Genomic DNA, 16,610 nt, shown 5'->3' with positions numbered 1-16,610 from the left:
AGGGGGAGACACAGAATCCAGAGCAGGCCCCAGGCTCTGAGTTATTGGCACAGAGCCCAATGCGGGGCTCGAACCCATGAACCATGAGATCATGACCTGAGCTGAAGTGGGACGCTTAATGCGCTGAGCCACCCAGGCCCCCCCCCCCCCCTTTTATATCATACCACCTTACTTATTTTCTTTATGGATGGCACTTAGGTTTTCTGGAAATGTTTGCTCATTTGTTGTTCATTAATACTCAGTAAAACGTACAAGCTTTTTGATTTTTGGCCTTTGTCCATCTTTAGAGTTTATCCCGTCTCAAAGGCACATGTTAATGCTTTTTAGACTCAGAGCACCTTCCTTTGCCATGCCCAGGGGACTAGGCTGTATGAATTTAAGGACTTCTATGAGGGCCACGTGTGTTGTTTAGCTTTGTATCCACAGAAGCTGGAATAGCAGTAGTGTACAATATGGCATCATCTCAGCAAACATTTGTGAAATGATGGATGATTTACATTTATTGTGACTGTGGTAAGCACTGGAATGACAACCTGTTGGTTTTTCACTTGAGAGTTACGGTTGAGGCTCATAGTCCAATGTGATTTTTGTTTGCTTATTTATTTTGGGAGAGAGAGAGAGAGAGAGAGAGAGAGGGAGAGAGAGAGAGAGGATCCCAAGCAGGCTCTGCACTGTCAGCACAGAGTCTGATGTGGGGCTTGAACTCACTAACTGTGAGATCATGACATGAGCCGAAATCAAGTGTTGGTTGCTTAACTGACTGAGCCCCCCAAGCACCCCAGTCCAATATGGTTTTTAAAGAGCATATGGCATAGTTACATTATTACTGAGTAATGATACCATTGTATATGGTGTAGTACTTTGAATTTTTTGTAATGGAAGTTTTCAGTTGTGCGATGGCCAGTCTGTCTGGTTTGATGCTGTAGAAAATAACTGAAACAAAGTTTTTAAACAATCTGTGACTCTTAGAGAGTAATCCTTAAACTTGTGTCTGTGAACCACTCTGGCAGAGCAAAAGACACTCGGGCCAACATTTTGTTTGTTTTTATTTTATAGCTGATGTTTCCTTTCAAGTTCTATTTTTGACATAGAAGCTGGGTTGGTACAGGAAGACCAGGCAGCTAGCTGCCCTGACCCCGATTGAGTTGGTCTCACTTGCCGAGGAAGGAACACGTTGGGTACTTGGATAAAACCAGGGGAGAGGAATGATGTGGCTGGAGAGGTGAAGGAATGAGTGCACCTCCTTCACCCTGACGTGCATGGCAAGAAGCTAACTACTGCTTAACTCTTTGCTTTGTTTTGAGTTATTTTTGGAAGAATTCATGTGGTCGAGAATAGAATTTGAGGAAAGTTTATCCCCTCCTGAGTGCCTCACAAGGTGTGCTGGTGAGAAGGTGTATGAATGATGAATTTTATTTACCCTTTGTCCATTTTTAGAATTTGTCCCATCTCAAAGGCACGCGATTAAGTCTTGTTGAACCCTTCTGAATGCTTTCCTCTGCTGCGACCAGCAACTAGATTCTCTGAATTCAGGGACTTCTCACATTGTTGGTTTTTTTTTTAAACCTGGTTGCCTTCCTTTTCCTAAAATGATTTAAAAAGCCCTTTACATATATGGAAGGCTCTGTGCCTGTTAATAGTCCTTTTCTGCCAGTCATTGAAAGGTAAAAGACTTAAAAAAAAAAATGAAACTGTATAAATTTATTTGAACTTGAGCATCTAACATCTATTAATTTTTTTGTTGAAGTTATTTCAATCAAGATACAATGATGGGGAGCATAAGGGAGGGACAAAATTATATGTACAAAATGGAAACATCATGCGTTTTAATGTACAATATGTACAATTTATGTACAAAATGGAAACATCATGCGTTGTTAACATGCTGGTGATTAAAAAAGAGACAGGTATTGTGTGTGTTTTTAAAAAATTTTATTTATTTATTTACAAAATTCATTTATATATTTTGAGAGAGAGAGAGAGAAAGAGAGAGAGAGAGAGAGAGTGAGTTGGAAAGAAAGGGAGAAAAGGGGGAGGGGCAGAGAGAGAATTCCAAGCAGGCGCCACACTGTCAGCAGCTCCAGGCTGGGCTTGAACTCATGAACTGTGAGGTCATGACCTGAGCCAAAATCAAGAGACATGAAACCGACTGAGCCACCCAGGCACCCCAGGTGTTGTTTATTATACACCCACTAATACAGAGGTGATTTTGCTGATTACATGTTTCTGTGGAATGTCATGGTAACTCCATTTGGCAGGTAGGAAAAACGCACACAAAAGCAATTTAATTTATCCAACGTTAAATAGAAAGTTAGAAAATTAGAAGAATCCTATAGATTTTCTTACGCTACCTAATATTTTATCCAGTTAGTTGAGATGTATATAGAACCTCAAAGAGGACTGACAAAGTACTTAGTATAGTTTCCTAACAGTACATAGTAACTGCTCAATTAAATCTTGGCATATAATTATTCAGGGAGAGGATTTGTTCTAGTTACTGGTAATGTTTATTTTGATGATACTTGTTTTTTGAGCATAGAAACTCTGATACTTGTATTAATGTTGGTGAGAGGAAAATTAATTGAATTTCAGCACAAAACTTTAGCAGGTATTTTGCAGTATAGACTTTTGTTTTGGATTTATACTTTCTTGACTTTAGGCTACCCTGGGTTTTAACAAAAAAATTTTTTTTTAACGTTTTATTTTTATTATTGAGAGACAGAGAGATACAGAGCATGAGCAGGGGAGGGTAGAGAGAGGGGGAGACACAGAATCCGAAGCAGGCTCCAGGCTCCGAGCTGTCAGCACAGAGCCCGACACGGGGCTCAAACTCACAAACTGAGACCATGACCTGAGCCAAAGTCGGTCGCCCAACCAAATGAGCCACCCAGGCGCCCCGGCTACCCTTGGTTTTTAGATGGGAGAAATTGAATCTCTGAATCTGTCTTCTTCAGGGCCTGTCTCTTCCTTTGTAGGCTATTTTGCATAGAGGTCTTATTGTATTAATACTAAATTTACTTCAGTATTTGGTGGTAGATGATTTGTATAGTATTAGGAGTGAAATGTTTTAATATATTGTTGCAGTGAGGATATATTTTTATTTTGAATTTTTATTTATGTATTTGTTTTCTGAAGATTTTATTTTTAAGTAATCTCTACACCCAACTTGAGGCTCGAACTTACAATCCCGAGAGCAAGAGTTCCATGATCCACTGACAGCGCCAGCCAGGCACCCAGAGGATATTTTTGATATAATTTTGACGTGAACATTATATAATGATTAAATTTCTGCTTTTAAATACTAATGGCTGGAAATATTTTAATCTTTATATGCCAGGAATTCTGGGATCTTCATGTTGCCCCCTTCTTATACAGCTGCTAGTGTAGATGGAAGTTTATCTCAGTGTTAATAAATGCCATCACCCATTCCCTTCCCCCAATCCTTACTCGGGAGCCTAGTTTGCCTGCAGCTGCAATGGTAGGCATCTTTCAGGAAGTGACCTTGGCTTGTATTAATCAAATTCAGAACACACAGAAAAGCTTCTTGCTAACATGCTGACTTGATGTAAAATTTTATCGCATCCATTTTCTTTCAAAATGAGGCCATCTTGTAAAAAGAAAATATACAGAAGACTCCTCTAATTTAATGTATAAAAGACGCTTCTGCAGGCCATGTTAAAAAAAAACTACTGGATTTTAAATGTGTAGATTTTTTTATTGGCAAATATGCATAAACGTCATGAAGGCTTAGGAGTTGTTACTAGAAAATTACTTGTTTTAATGCTAAATTAAAAAACTTTATCTGTATCAAGTTTCTTTATTTACTGATTTAACAACTGACATTAAATTGCTGTGGAAACTTTATACACTATGGATTTATTTTGAATTTCTTTAGCAACAGTTATATATAAAGTAAGGCACTTTTGTATATTAGTTACCTTCGGATGTTCAGAAATGACTAGTTTCTTAATCTTGCTAGCTTGGGTAAGAAAATGAGTATGTTACGTGCAATCATTTTCTTAGGCAGTGGTAGTGGCTACAGGGGCTTCTAAATAGAAGTTTAAAATTTTAAAGCCAGTAAGACTGCTAAAATCTGACCGCCATGTATTAATGAAAAATATTGCTAACTACCGATTCACACATCTGCTTATTTAGGATTTAACAGATCATTCTGATAGAGTAGTTAACATAGCTGTTTCACTTTTATCATGTAATGCTTCAAAGAAATCTCATTCTTAAATGTAGGATAATTAAGGTGTGTATGGGTACAGATCTTCATTTTACCCTTGCTTAATGTTAAATATAGAATGTTGAAAATAGTATTTAATGGATTAGTTTAGTGATGTTTACTGCATTTGTAGATTTACATAAAATGAATGAATGAATGAATGAATGAATGAATGAATTAGGGAGCAGTTGTGTGTATTGCCAAAGAGATCACCCTTGAGTTTATTGTATGAAAGATCACTCCATGGTACTAAAGTGTTAGGAGAGGTGAAATATGGGAAAAGAAAGCTTTAAACCTTAGGAGCTATACCTGCATTTTGCTGGATGCAGAGTATGAAAAGGACAGGAGTGTTGCATGTGTATATGAATGGTTTGGAGAAGAGGTGGGGAATTTATGTCGATAAAAAATTGGGATGTAGATAAATACTTAAGTGTCTTAATTATCTGAGTTATTTTTAAGGCATTATTGGAAACACAACCAATGTCTTTCATCATATTATAAATTGTTCTTAGAATTGCAGCCTCTTGGAGATAAATCTTTCTCCTTAACCTGCCTAAGTTCACTCTTTGCCTTGATTTGATACTAGCATTAATGATTAGTTTGTTAGATATTACAGGATACAGAAACTGGTTTCAAGGAGAAAGATAATTGCTTGATCATTTCTTCCCTCACATGCCTGCTTAAAATACATGGTCTTAAGTAAAATTGTCACCTTGAACTTAAAAAATGTTCTTTGCCTTCTCCCACTCCTTCCCCCCTCGAAAAAGAAGAAGAAAAAATGAGAAAGAAAAGCCTACCAGGAAAGGAATATATGCAGTTCCGGTAGCCAATGAGTTAATGTTCATTTGCAGCCTGAGGGGTCAGCGTACAGTGTCTGTTTTCTGATTGGCTGCTAAGAGGTGAAATTGAAACCACTGTAAACTTTTGACCCTGTAGCAATTCTTGTGGAACGCCTTCCACTGGTGGAGCCCAGAGCTTCGCTCAGCTCTCCACCCAACCCTCCCACCCCCTTTCCTGTATTTATTTTGTGTGATCGTGCAGTACTGCATGCAGTGTTTCCAAGAGAGGGGAGAGGGAGGCAGCACGAGCACCGGCAGGCGACTTGCTTGCATGGCTGTGTTAGTAACCACGTTGGCGCTAACTGCAGCTCGGCCAAAGATACCAGGGCTTGTTAATAAACTGGGCTGCCGACTGGAGTTTTTAGTTTTCCCCTTCACCTCAAGGTAATTTTAAAAATGCAGAAGGGTTGTATTTACTGCCAGTGCTTATCTGTGGATAGCACCATTGTGTAAGCAGAATTTTCTAGATATGTTGAGTTAAAAATACCTTTCATTTTTAGCAACCTGTATGTATACCCCATTAAAATTTCCTATGTCTCCTGTACTTTTTCCACAAACGGCTAACATTTTACAATTTTTTTTCTTCTTTGCCTTTGTCTTCTATTATAAAGAAAAGGCATTTTGGTTATGATAACTGTGGAAAATAATTATAGAAGTTATCTGTACATTTGAATTTCATTAATTCTCTCTCTGCTGAAGTAAATGGTTTTGGGTTTGTCTTGTTTTGCATTAAAATAGTGCTTTACAGTTACCATAGCAGTCCTCTGAAAAAGGCAAGGTAGTTCATTCTCATATTCTCATTGGCGGGGGCCTCTCAGTGGCTCAGTCATTTGTGGCCGACTCTTGACCTCGGCTCAGGTCATGATCTCACGGTTCGTGAGTTTGAGCCCCATATCGGGCTCTGTGCCGACAGCTCAGAGCCTGGAGCCTGCTTCGGATTCTGTGCCTCCCTCCCTTCCCCCCCCCCCCCCTTCCTGTCCCCCCCCCCCCCCCCAAATTTAAACATACCACTAGTGGCATTCTACACCTGCTTCTCCTTTTCTGATTAGTTGCAGGTACCATATTTTGCTCATGCTTCTGCAGGCCAGTGTAATGCCTGGCCTCTCCTAGGTACACAGGAAACATTCTGTTGATTTAAATGTCTCACAGAAGGTCACCTCAAGAAGCTGGACTTCCAAAACCTAGGTTTTCTGAAAGCAAGGCTTCTGTTTTCACTGCATCATTTAAATTTTCATATTGACTCCATATAGAACTAAACATTTATTGCAACTTACTAAATGACGATGTAGAATAAATTATTATAAATCAGCTTAGTCCTTTCTAGTTTATAGCATGAGATTAGTAATACATGTTAACCCTGCCTTACTTTACTAGATGTGTAATTAGAAATAATCCCCCCCTCTCTGTGTCAAAAAGACTTTGGTATTTAAAAAAGTTTGTCATCAGTATATTACTGGTGTGCACTTGGGTAGCAAATACATTTTACTTATTTATTAGAACACATAATAATGGATAAGTAATGGTAAGGAAAAAAATTTTTAAACTGAGTTAAGTTTATACAGCTGCAAAAAAAGTGGCACTTTTATAAATAATTTTAAATTTCCATTTGATTTTTAACTTACACTTGGTTTTTTCTTTTCAGTATAGCTACAAATTTGTTGCAATTGACTGCTGCAAGTAAAATCTGTTGTTACAGTTTTGAAAAATGATATATTATTTTTTTGAGACTATTATAAATAATCTCAACTTCAAGAGAATGTTTTACTTATACCAATATCATGTGAACTTTAACCTGAAATTGATGGGTAAATTTATTCCGTAGTGCTTTGGAGAGGAGTGGGCAACAGCTGATTTGACCAAAGATGGTGATTCCCCATCTCTAGGATTTTTAGGGAAATGAGAGAATCCCTCAGAGCACTACCCACAGTAGCATGGCAGGAACAATGAGTTTAATATGATGAATAGCAGAATCCTTGCCCCCTTCCATTTTCAACAGCAAAAGAAGAGTCATGTTCATGGTATTCAGTGGCTTCTTTTTGTACTACTGATGTTGCCAAGCATCAACATTATATAGTTTGGGTTTTCTTCTGTCAACACCCCTCCCCCAGTTTGATTCTTTGTTCTGGCCTGGAGGCACGTCTTCTCAGACAAGCTATTAACAAAGCTCAGTTTAATTTTTTTTTCTTCCCCATTAGATTTCAAGTGATGCAGGTTTTGATAATGTGGAGCCCATCAATCACATTTTTCGTTAATTCTAGTAGAAAAATTAACCTGCATCTCCCCATATTTAGTATTTTGGGGACACGTCATTTAGTTTTTGTCAGTGTGATTTGACTTGTGTTTGTGATAGACTGAAGTCCAAATTATGAAAAAATTATGCTTATTTTTGTTGAAGGTAAAAAATACAGTCCCAAGAAATCTGCTGGGACTGTTGCCTTTGCAGAACCTTGGTTGTAGACAGGTTAACTCCAGCGTTCCCAGGTTCTATACTTTATAGGATCTAGTGTATAGCACTTTTTATTTACTTATTTTTTAAAGTTTTATTTATTTACCTTTTTAGTAATCTTTATACTCTACGTGGGGCTCGAACTCAGAGCCACGAGATCGAGTCACATGCACTTCTGACTGAGCCAGCCCGGCACCCCTGTTGTATAGTACTTTTTAGCCTATCTACCCCTGCAGGGTCCTGGTAGGCAAGCCAGTCGTTTGTCTGTGAGTTTCTGGGGACCACTCTAGCCCAACTGCACACTTCTTGGGAGGGGAAATTTTGTGGATAGTGTTTCTTTGGATCCCGGGGGTTATGGGTTAGAGTAGCGTGGGTCCACACTCCTTTGGGTGTCCCCACCAGCAGTGGAACACTTGTGTTCATGTAGGCTCTCTTGCCAACTGTCCATACTAGGGAGCAGTACTCGTTTCCTGGGCCAGTCATTATGGTACCACGTACGTTCTGACTCAAATTCCTTTTCCTCCCCACTCATCCTGCTCTATAGATGCTAACCCTACCCCACGACCTTCCTCCTTCCCCTGGAAAAAGGAGCAAAAACAAAAGAACCATTGCTGAAATGAAACTTGATTTAAAACCAGGCCAGAAAACCTTGGGCTTTCTTAATAGAAGCTCTGCCTTCCTTTCACCCTTCACCTTCTTCTAATTAAATTAGATATCATAAAAATTCAGGTACTAAAACATTGAATTCATTTAGACACTAAAACTAATGATTGTATTTTCTCCCAGTTTTTATTTCAATGTGCTTGGATTTTTTTGTCTTCTCTTTTTGAGAGAGAGGAGAGCAGGGAAAGGGAGGGGGACGCTTAACCAACCGAACCACCCAGGTGCCCCTGTGCTTTGATATTCTTAAATCAGATGTCAGATAGTCTTTTGTTGGCTAATAATCGTTTTTATTTATTGAGCATTTATGCATCAGGTACTGGTAAGTAATTTAAGCATTTCACTTAATGTTCACAAGTGCCTTAATAGGTGTGATCCCCATTTTATAATGAGAAATCTAAGGCTCAAAGCAGTCTTCAGGTTGAGGGGTGCCTGGGTAGCTCCATCGGTTAAGTGTCTAATTCTTGGTTTTGGCTTGGGTCATGATCACGCGGTTTCGTGGGTCCGAGCCCCCACATTGGGCTCTGTGCTAGCAGCGTGGAACCTGCTTGGGACTCTCTCTCTCTCTGTCCCTCTCTTGCTGCCCCTCCCCTACTCCTGCTATCTCTGTCTCTTTCAAAAATAAATAAACTTAAAATTAAAAAAAAAAATCTTTAAAAAAAGCCTTGAAGTTGAATATCTAGGTCGTAAGTGAAAGCTGGGCATTAAGTCTAGATCTGGTGTACTCCAAACCTTCCACTCTTCAAACCATTATGCTAACAAGTAGTTATATTATCGTGGATTGAAGATGTTTTCCAAGAACCAGCTCTCTTTTGACATCTCCGTTATAAGCCAGAGACTATACTGTAATGAGAAATAGATATGTTAGTAGATATAATAGCTCTTTTTTAGACTTTAATTGCGTGGCATTGATATGCTTACCTGTATTTTCCTCCTTTTCGTTTGTGAACATATGATGTGCTTCCTTCTCACTCCTCAATTTTCTCACCTTTAAATTGGGTTTCAGAAGCGCAACAGACCCTTCGCATGATGCAGATAGGTTCTGGTTGATTGTCCCTCTCTACTCCACGTGGATTGGCCAAGGCTGTGATATGGAACTTGTATATACATAATTTTTTCTTCACCCCTTTCCAACAGACCTGCAAATTCCAGCATGAATGCAATGAACTTTGGGGCATAATTAGGGCTATTGTCTTGATATATACACCTCTAGAGTTGGTGGTAATCAGATTGTTGCTGTATTGTTACATTTGGAAGTTTGTAAGTGAAGGTGAATGTTTGTTTTATTGGCTTACTTTTTTGTTGCATCATAGCCTGCTCTGTATTTCCTCAAGTACAGAGAAGCTGTTTATATGTTCAGGTATTCTATTGCAGATTATTTTGAAGAACTCCTCATTTTCCTTTCCCATTTAAAAATATGTCTTGTTGGTGGCCCAAATGCAGTCTTTACTAGAAGAGGGGGAAAAACATCCATGGTTTTTCTTTCCTTTTTTTCTTCATTGCTTGCTTGCTTGCTTGCTTTATGCATCCATCCACCCACCTATCTGGTAGGTATTTCTGTCTTTGGACTCGGGTATTTAAGCATTCGCTTCTGCCAAGATATCAGTATTGTTTTTAATTGCTAATTGTTGAGTATTTCTTTTGGACAGGAGTTGGTTTCCTCATCTCCTGTTTTGCATTATTCATGTTTACAAACTGTGACACGGTATATTGTATATGCTACACCGGACTTCGTAAACAGAAGTAGTATTGTGTGGCAAAATAAGGCATCACCTCAGATTCCTAGGAGGACTTGTACTTGATAGCATGCTTTGTTTTTGCTTATTTCATGTATGTCCAGAGAAGGGAATGATGGGAAAGGTTAATTTGTGTGTGACTAATAATACTACTTACATGAAGAAAGGGCAATAAAATTCAACATCCCCTCCCCTTTTTTTTGTTCTCAGGATCAAAATACTTGCTGAACAGTGGAGTCAGAGACCAATAAAAATAAGCTCCTACTTGAACGTCATTTGACTGGTTAGCCAGGTAATTCAGTTTTACTTTGACTCAATCCTTTGTAATTTTGTCTTTATCCTGTGAAGATACCCATTTCCTTTCATTTATTATTTAATCTTAAACTCGTGTTACATGTTTTTATCTTTAACGATAGTATGAGTTGACTGAATGGTCTTAAAATGAGCGAGTGAGTATATGTGTATATTCATATATATATGTGTATATATACAAACGTAACTTTTTTAGGGAGGCAGGGAACTATGTGTTATGGTTCAACATGCCCACTTTCCCTTCTGTGTGTATATTTCAATGGTGTGTGTTCAAAATCTGAATAAATTCCACTTATTTTTAATATTTCACCTTGTGAGGACTAGTTTCCCCAGTTTGCGTGTGCTGACATATAATAACTCTTTTCCTAACTCCTGTTGCACTAGAATAGGAGAAATGAGAATAGAAAAAGGTGTCTGATAGCCAAGAAAGCAGTTATGCTTTGCTTAGCTAGTTACATTTCTTTTTGTTAGTAATACCATCATTCTTATGGTTAGCTCCGCTTGAAATCTGAGTCATCTTTGGCTCCTCCCTGCCCCCAACCTGATCCATTTAGTAATTTAGTAAACGCGCGATGTCTGGTGTTCTATTTTCATGTCTTCTGTACTTGTGCCACTTTCTGCTAGTATCTTAACTTCCCAGGCCAAGACCCCATAATTTCAGGCTTGTATTTGTTCACATGTCTCTTTATTCCCTCTTATCTACTGTTTCTAGCACTTGAAATTTTGCTTACACAATTTCCTTACGTACGTCCCTTTTAATTAAGTCTCTGCTATGCTCTAAGCTTTGTGCTGCCATTCCCTGGCTTACGGAAAGAAAAGTACAAACTCCCTTCGCTGACATTTGAAACAGTTCTTTATCTGGGAATCTAGCTAAGCCTCCATCCAGTCTCTGCTCTTGCTATTTCCCCACAAAATCCTTTCATCAATTATGATATATATACATTATATTCTGAATATAGTAGATAACTATCTCCGTAGTATTTATGTTAAAAAAAACCCCTTTTATTTGGAAGTTATTCTAGTAACTTCTGTAAGTTGGAAATTGAGTATAAAAGGACATCTAAATGTCCTCTAGCCACATTTGCTCACTTGTTTATTATTTGCATCTGTGTGTGCTGTCACTCCTTCCCACTCTCTCTACTCAGGTAGAGTTCTTTTCTGAATTATTTGAGGGGAAGTTACATATATTGAGCTTCTTTCTGCTAACACTTTGGTATTTCCTAAGAATAGGGTCATTCTCTTATATAACTATTGTACACTTATCAACTTTGTAAATGGACGCTGACACAAATGTATGGTCTGTCTTCCAGTCTGATCAGTTGACCTTAATAAAGTCTGTTAACAGCATTTCCCTTGCTTCCTGTACAGAATCCAATCTGGGGTCAGGTGTTGTACTTAGTTATTATTTCTCTTTAGCCTCCTTTTTCCCGGAATCTTTCCATAGCCTTTCTTTGTCTTTTATGACATTGACATTTTTGAAGAACACAACCCTTCCCCCTTTTAATAGAATAGTCTTCATTTTATGTTTGTCGTCAGTTGCCTTGTGATTAGATTGAGGCTATGCATTCTTGGCTGGAATACTGTATAGGTGATGTGATATCCTGAGAAAGGTGCACAACTTTTGGAGGCACATGATGTCTTTTGCCCCTTATTCTGATGTTAATATTGATTACTTGGCCAAGATGTTGCCAGATTTCTCCACTGTATAGTTTATTTTCCTTCTTTTGCAAGCAATAAGCATTTTATGGGGAGACAGTGCAAGTATGTTTCTCATCACAGTTTGCCCTAGATTTAGCATTCATTGATGATTCTTATCTGATCGAATTTTTCACTGTGAGGTTCCAAAATGGTTATTTTCTGATTCCAGTATTCCCTTCCTACCACCAGTCAGCCCTTGACATTAATGTGTAATCACAAGCCCTGTATATCAGTTTGGACTCATGGATTCCTAGGTTTTGAATTGGTAAATTCATTACCTAATTATTTTGGTTCTCCAGTTGTCCTAGGTTTGGAAAGTGGAACTCTTTTAATCAGTCTCTGTGTCCTTGTGGGGAATAGTATTAGAGAGCTAGTAAAATACACATGTTTATACACACATACCTGTATACATAAACATATTTGCACATAAACACATTCATTGTAACATGCATATACATGGGTTAGAAATCGTGACTTTATATCAGTATGTCCAGCTTCACTACCTATCTACAGGGCTCTTTGCACTTATCTTTTCACATTTTTATGTCCCTTTTTTATGCCATGAGAACCTTGGCTCCCAACATTGTCGGTGCATTTACTCATTCGCTCTGTCCTACATACTACATCTAAAATACTTTCAGAATTACTTTGCCCATTTCACCACAGTAAACAAACTTACTTCATGTGAGCGGGCAATTTATATGTAGTTCTTCACTTGCTCATAACCCTCTTGCCCAAGACTGAGAATAAATAAATAAATACTGTATTCTTAAATTGCTTGAATCAGCTCTCCTTTCTCCCTCCCCTCCCCCCTCCTCCCCCCCCCCCCCCTCCCCTCCCCTCCCCTCACCTCCCCTCCCTACTTTTACTTCCTGCTCTTTCTTTCTGCATAAGGTAGTTAGGGTATTCGTTCGAAATAAAATCAGGTTCATTTATTTGTTTGAGTTTCAGGGTTTTGTTAATGCTCATTCTCATTCTCATTCTGATTGTCTATTATTTTTATTTTTCCTTTACTTTTACTTATGCTTTTTAATATTTCACCTTGTGAGGACTAGTTATAATATACTAGCAGAAGTATATTTATACTTCTGTCTGTCTGTCTGTCTGTCTGTTTCTCTCTCTCTAATTAGGCCTCACACACAGTGCGGAGCCCAATGTGGACTTAACTCACAACCCTGAGATCAAGACCTGAGCTGAGATCAAGAGTCTGATGCTTAGTTGATGGAGCCACCCAGGCACTCCTGATGGGATTTATTTTTTGAATTTGTAGAAAACGAACATGGTTTCAAAAGTTAAAATTATACAGAAGATACACTTCCCTTCTGTATTTTTTCCATCCCATTTCCCTCATTTCTCATAGGTAACCAACCTCACTGTTTTGAGTTCAGCCTTCCCTGCATTTCTTTTGGTAATCACCAGCAGATACATGTTATTTTCTTTTTACTTTTTGTTTACACAAAAATTGTAGCATGTTGCACATACTGTTTTGTGCTTTGCTGTATTTTTTTTTTTTTAATTTAAACAGGATAAAATAAAATTTAATAGGCATACATACTGGGAATCCACACAGACGTAGAATTCTCTGTATTTTGCTGTTTTCATTTATTAATATCTCCTGGAAATAGGCCATATCACATCAAAGGGATCTTTCCCATTCATTTGTAAAAATCGTGGTAAAATTTAGGGATGCCTGGCTGGCTCAGTTGGTGGAGTGTGCAACTCTCTTTTTTTTTTTTTTTTTGAAGTTCATTTATTTTGATCAAGAGAGCATGTACTCGCATGCAGGGGAGGGGCAGAGAGAGAGAGAGGGTGAGAGAGAATGCCAAGCAGAGTCCCCACTGTCAGAGCCCTTGACAGATTGACACGGGGCTCAATTTCACACCGTGAGATCGTGACCTGAGCTGAAATCAAAAGCTGGCTGCTTAACCAATTGAGTCACCCAAGTGCCCCAGGGCACCTCTTGATCTTAGCGTTGTGAGTTCAAGCCCCATGTTAGGCCTAGAGCTTACTTAAAAAAGTGGTTAAATGTATATAAAACTTAAAATAGCCATTTAATGCATTAAATACATTCACATTCTTTTGTGACCATCATGCCATTCACTTCCAGAACATTTTTCATCTTTCTAGAATGAAACTCTATACTCTTTTTTTTTTTTTTTTATTTTTTTTTTCAACATTTTTTATTTTTTTTTGGGACAGAGAGAGACAGAGCATGAACGGGGGAGGGGCAGAGAGAGAGGGAGACACAGAATCGGAAACAGGCTCCAGGCTCCGAGCCATCAGCCCAGAGCCCGACGCGGGGCTTGAACTCACGGACCGCGAGATCGTGACCTGGCTGAAGTCAGACGCTTAACCGACTGCGCCACCCAGGCGCCCCGAAACTCTATACTCTTTAGAGTGATAATTCCTTCTCCCTCCCCCAGCCCCTGTCTCATCTATTTTTTACATAGTTTTCATTACATGCATATTGCATAGTTTATTTAGCAGCATCCTATGTATAGGTATATAGGTTGTTTCCAGTATTTTGTGATGAAAATAATGCTGTAGTGGGTAACTTTGTGAATATACATTTTTGTGTTTTGGGAATGTACCTTCATGATTGATGAGTTCTTAGAGGTGAGACTGCTGGGTTAAAGGGTAAATGTGTATGTTGTTTTTGTTAGATATCATTAAATCACAGTGAGTCCATAAGGATTACACCATTTGAAATTCCAACGAGCAGGGTGGGAGAGCCTATTGTGTTTCTCCATAGTCACACTGTAAAAGCCCTTTCACTTCACAGGGTATAGTTTTTAGATGCATCCACATCAATGCATGTAGCAGTAGTTTTTTTAAATTTCTGAGTAGTATTCTATTGTGGGAATATACCACAACTTTTAGTTTCTGGTTTTTGGCTATTATGATGAATAAAGTTGCTGTGAACATTCAAGTACAGGTCTCTGCATACATTCCCCCCCCTCCCCCTTGAGTAAATAGAATTGCAGGGTCTTAATGTCAAGTGTATGCTTAGCCTATCTATTTGTTTTTGTTTAAGTTTTTTTGAGAGGACAAGTATAAGCAGGGGAGGGGCAGAGGGAGAGAGAATCTCAGGCAGACTCCATGCCCAGCCCTGAACCAAATGAGGGGCTCGACTCCATCACCCTGAAATCATGACCTGAGCTGAAATCAAGAGTCAGATGCTCAACCCTCTGAGCCACCCACGCACCCCTCAATTTTTCATTTCAATTCTAATTAGAAGACATAGCTTTTATTTATTTGTTTTTTTTGTTTCAATTTTTAATTTAAATTCTAGTTAAGTGTATGCTTACCTTTATAAGAAAATGTGAAACTCTTCTGAAGTGACTATACCCCTTTTATTGCACCTGCAAGGTAAAAGTTAAGTTTGTATCGTTCCTATTGGGTATTTTCACTTATTAAATTTCAACCATTTTAATGGGATTGGTAGTGTTATTGCATTGTGGCTTTAATTTGCATTTCCATGATGAGTAATGATAGAATAGTTTCTCATTAACCACATTTATCTCTTCTTTTATAAGGTGTCTATTTAAATGTTTTGCCCATTTTTAAAAATTGGGCAGTTTGTTTTCTTATTGTAAAGTTTAAAAAGAATATATATTCTGGCTACAAATTTTTACCAGATACCTTTTAAGGGTAATTTCATCTTTTTTTTGTCCTTCCTTTTTATTTTCTTAATTTTTTGGAAGTACAGGCATTTTGAATTTTCAAGTACAATTTATCAGATTTTTCTTTTGTGATTAGTGCTTTTTGATGTATTAAGAGATCTTTGCCTCCCCATAGGTTATGAAGATCTTCTCTTCTGTTTTCTTGTAGAAGTTTTTATACTTTTAGCTTTTATATATAGGTCTGTGATTCATTTTGATTTAATTTTTGTGTATGGTGTGAAGAAAGGATTGAAGATCAATTTTTAAAATGTGGATATTCTGTTCCAGAGCTGTTTATTGGAAAGATTAACCTTTTTCCATTGTATTGTCTTGGTAACTTAATCAACTGCCTGTATACATGAGGATCTTGTTCTGGTCTTTTTTCCCTTCCACTGATCAATCCTTATGCCCACATACATTGTCCTGATTACTATAGCTTTTATAGTAAGGTCTGAAAGTAAGTAATGTGAAATTTTCAACTTCTTTTTTGGTGGTGATTGCTTTGGCTAATCCACGGCTTTTGCATTTTGATACTAATTTCAGAATCAGTGTGTGAATCCCTACAATTTTTCAATCACTCTGAGAAACTGCCCTGCAGAATTTGGCTTGCTGGGACATCCTGAATTCTGGTCATTGTCTTGTCAATTCAAGATTGCTGGGCTCTTTTTGGGTCCCTCTTTCTGTGCTGTGATGTGGAAATTGCTTTCTAGCAGAAAAGACTGGGTACTAGCAGTTGCCCCTTTCTCCTCAAATGTTTCCCTAATCTCCGGGACAACAGTTTTTCACTGCCTGTTCTCTGATATCTGAATATAGTTTGTTCTTATGATTTGTCTTGTTCACAGTAGGATGAGAGTTTGTTACTCTCTCGAATTAAAGCAGAAGTCCCATAGCTGATTCTTGAGTTCATTAAAAAAAGGCTCTCCTCATGCTTTGGCTGAGTTACAGTGTTTTTTTTTTTTTTTTTTTTTTTTTTTATGTGTGTTGTAAAATTTTTTTTTTTTTTAAATTTTTTTTTGCGTTTTTTTTACA

At 38.0% G+C, this 16,610-nt stretch overlaps 1 protein-coding gene across 12 annotated transcripts in view; it reads left to right on the top strand.

Moving 5' to 3' along the window:
• NCOA3 (nuclear receptor coactivator 3) overlaps positions 1 to 16,610 on the top strand; it is a 205,158-nt gene that overhangs the window by 126,724 nt on the left and 61,824 nt on the right. For 11 of the 12 annotated variants that reach the window (XM_049649891.1, XM_049649899.1, XM_049649897.1 and 8 more), the window contains one exon: positions 10,120 to 10,201. The exons of the other annotated variant lie outside the window; for it this stretch is intronic. The gene's annotated coding sequence lies outside the window, so the exon portion shown is untranslated. The remainder of the gene's footprint in view (positions 1 to 10,119; positions 10,202 to 16,610) is intronic. 12 annotated transcript variants of the gene reach the window in all.

The sequence above is a fragment of the Panthera uncia genome, assembly GCF_023721935.1.
Source record: "Panthera uncia isolate 11264 chromosome A3 unlocalized genomic scaffold, Puncia_PCG_1.0 HiC_scaffold_11, whole genome shotgun sequence".
In the NCBI taxonomy this organism is placed as follows: domain Eukaryota; kingdom Metazoa; phylum Chordata; class Mammalia; order Carnivora; family Felidae; genus Panthera; species Panthera uncia.
This window is presented reverse-complemented; position numbering and strand designations above follow the sequence as displayed.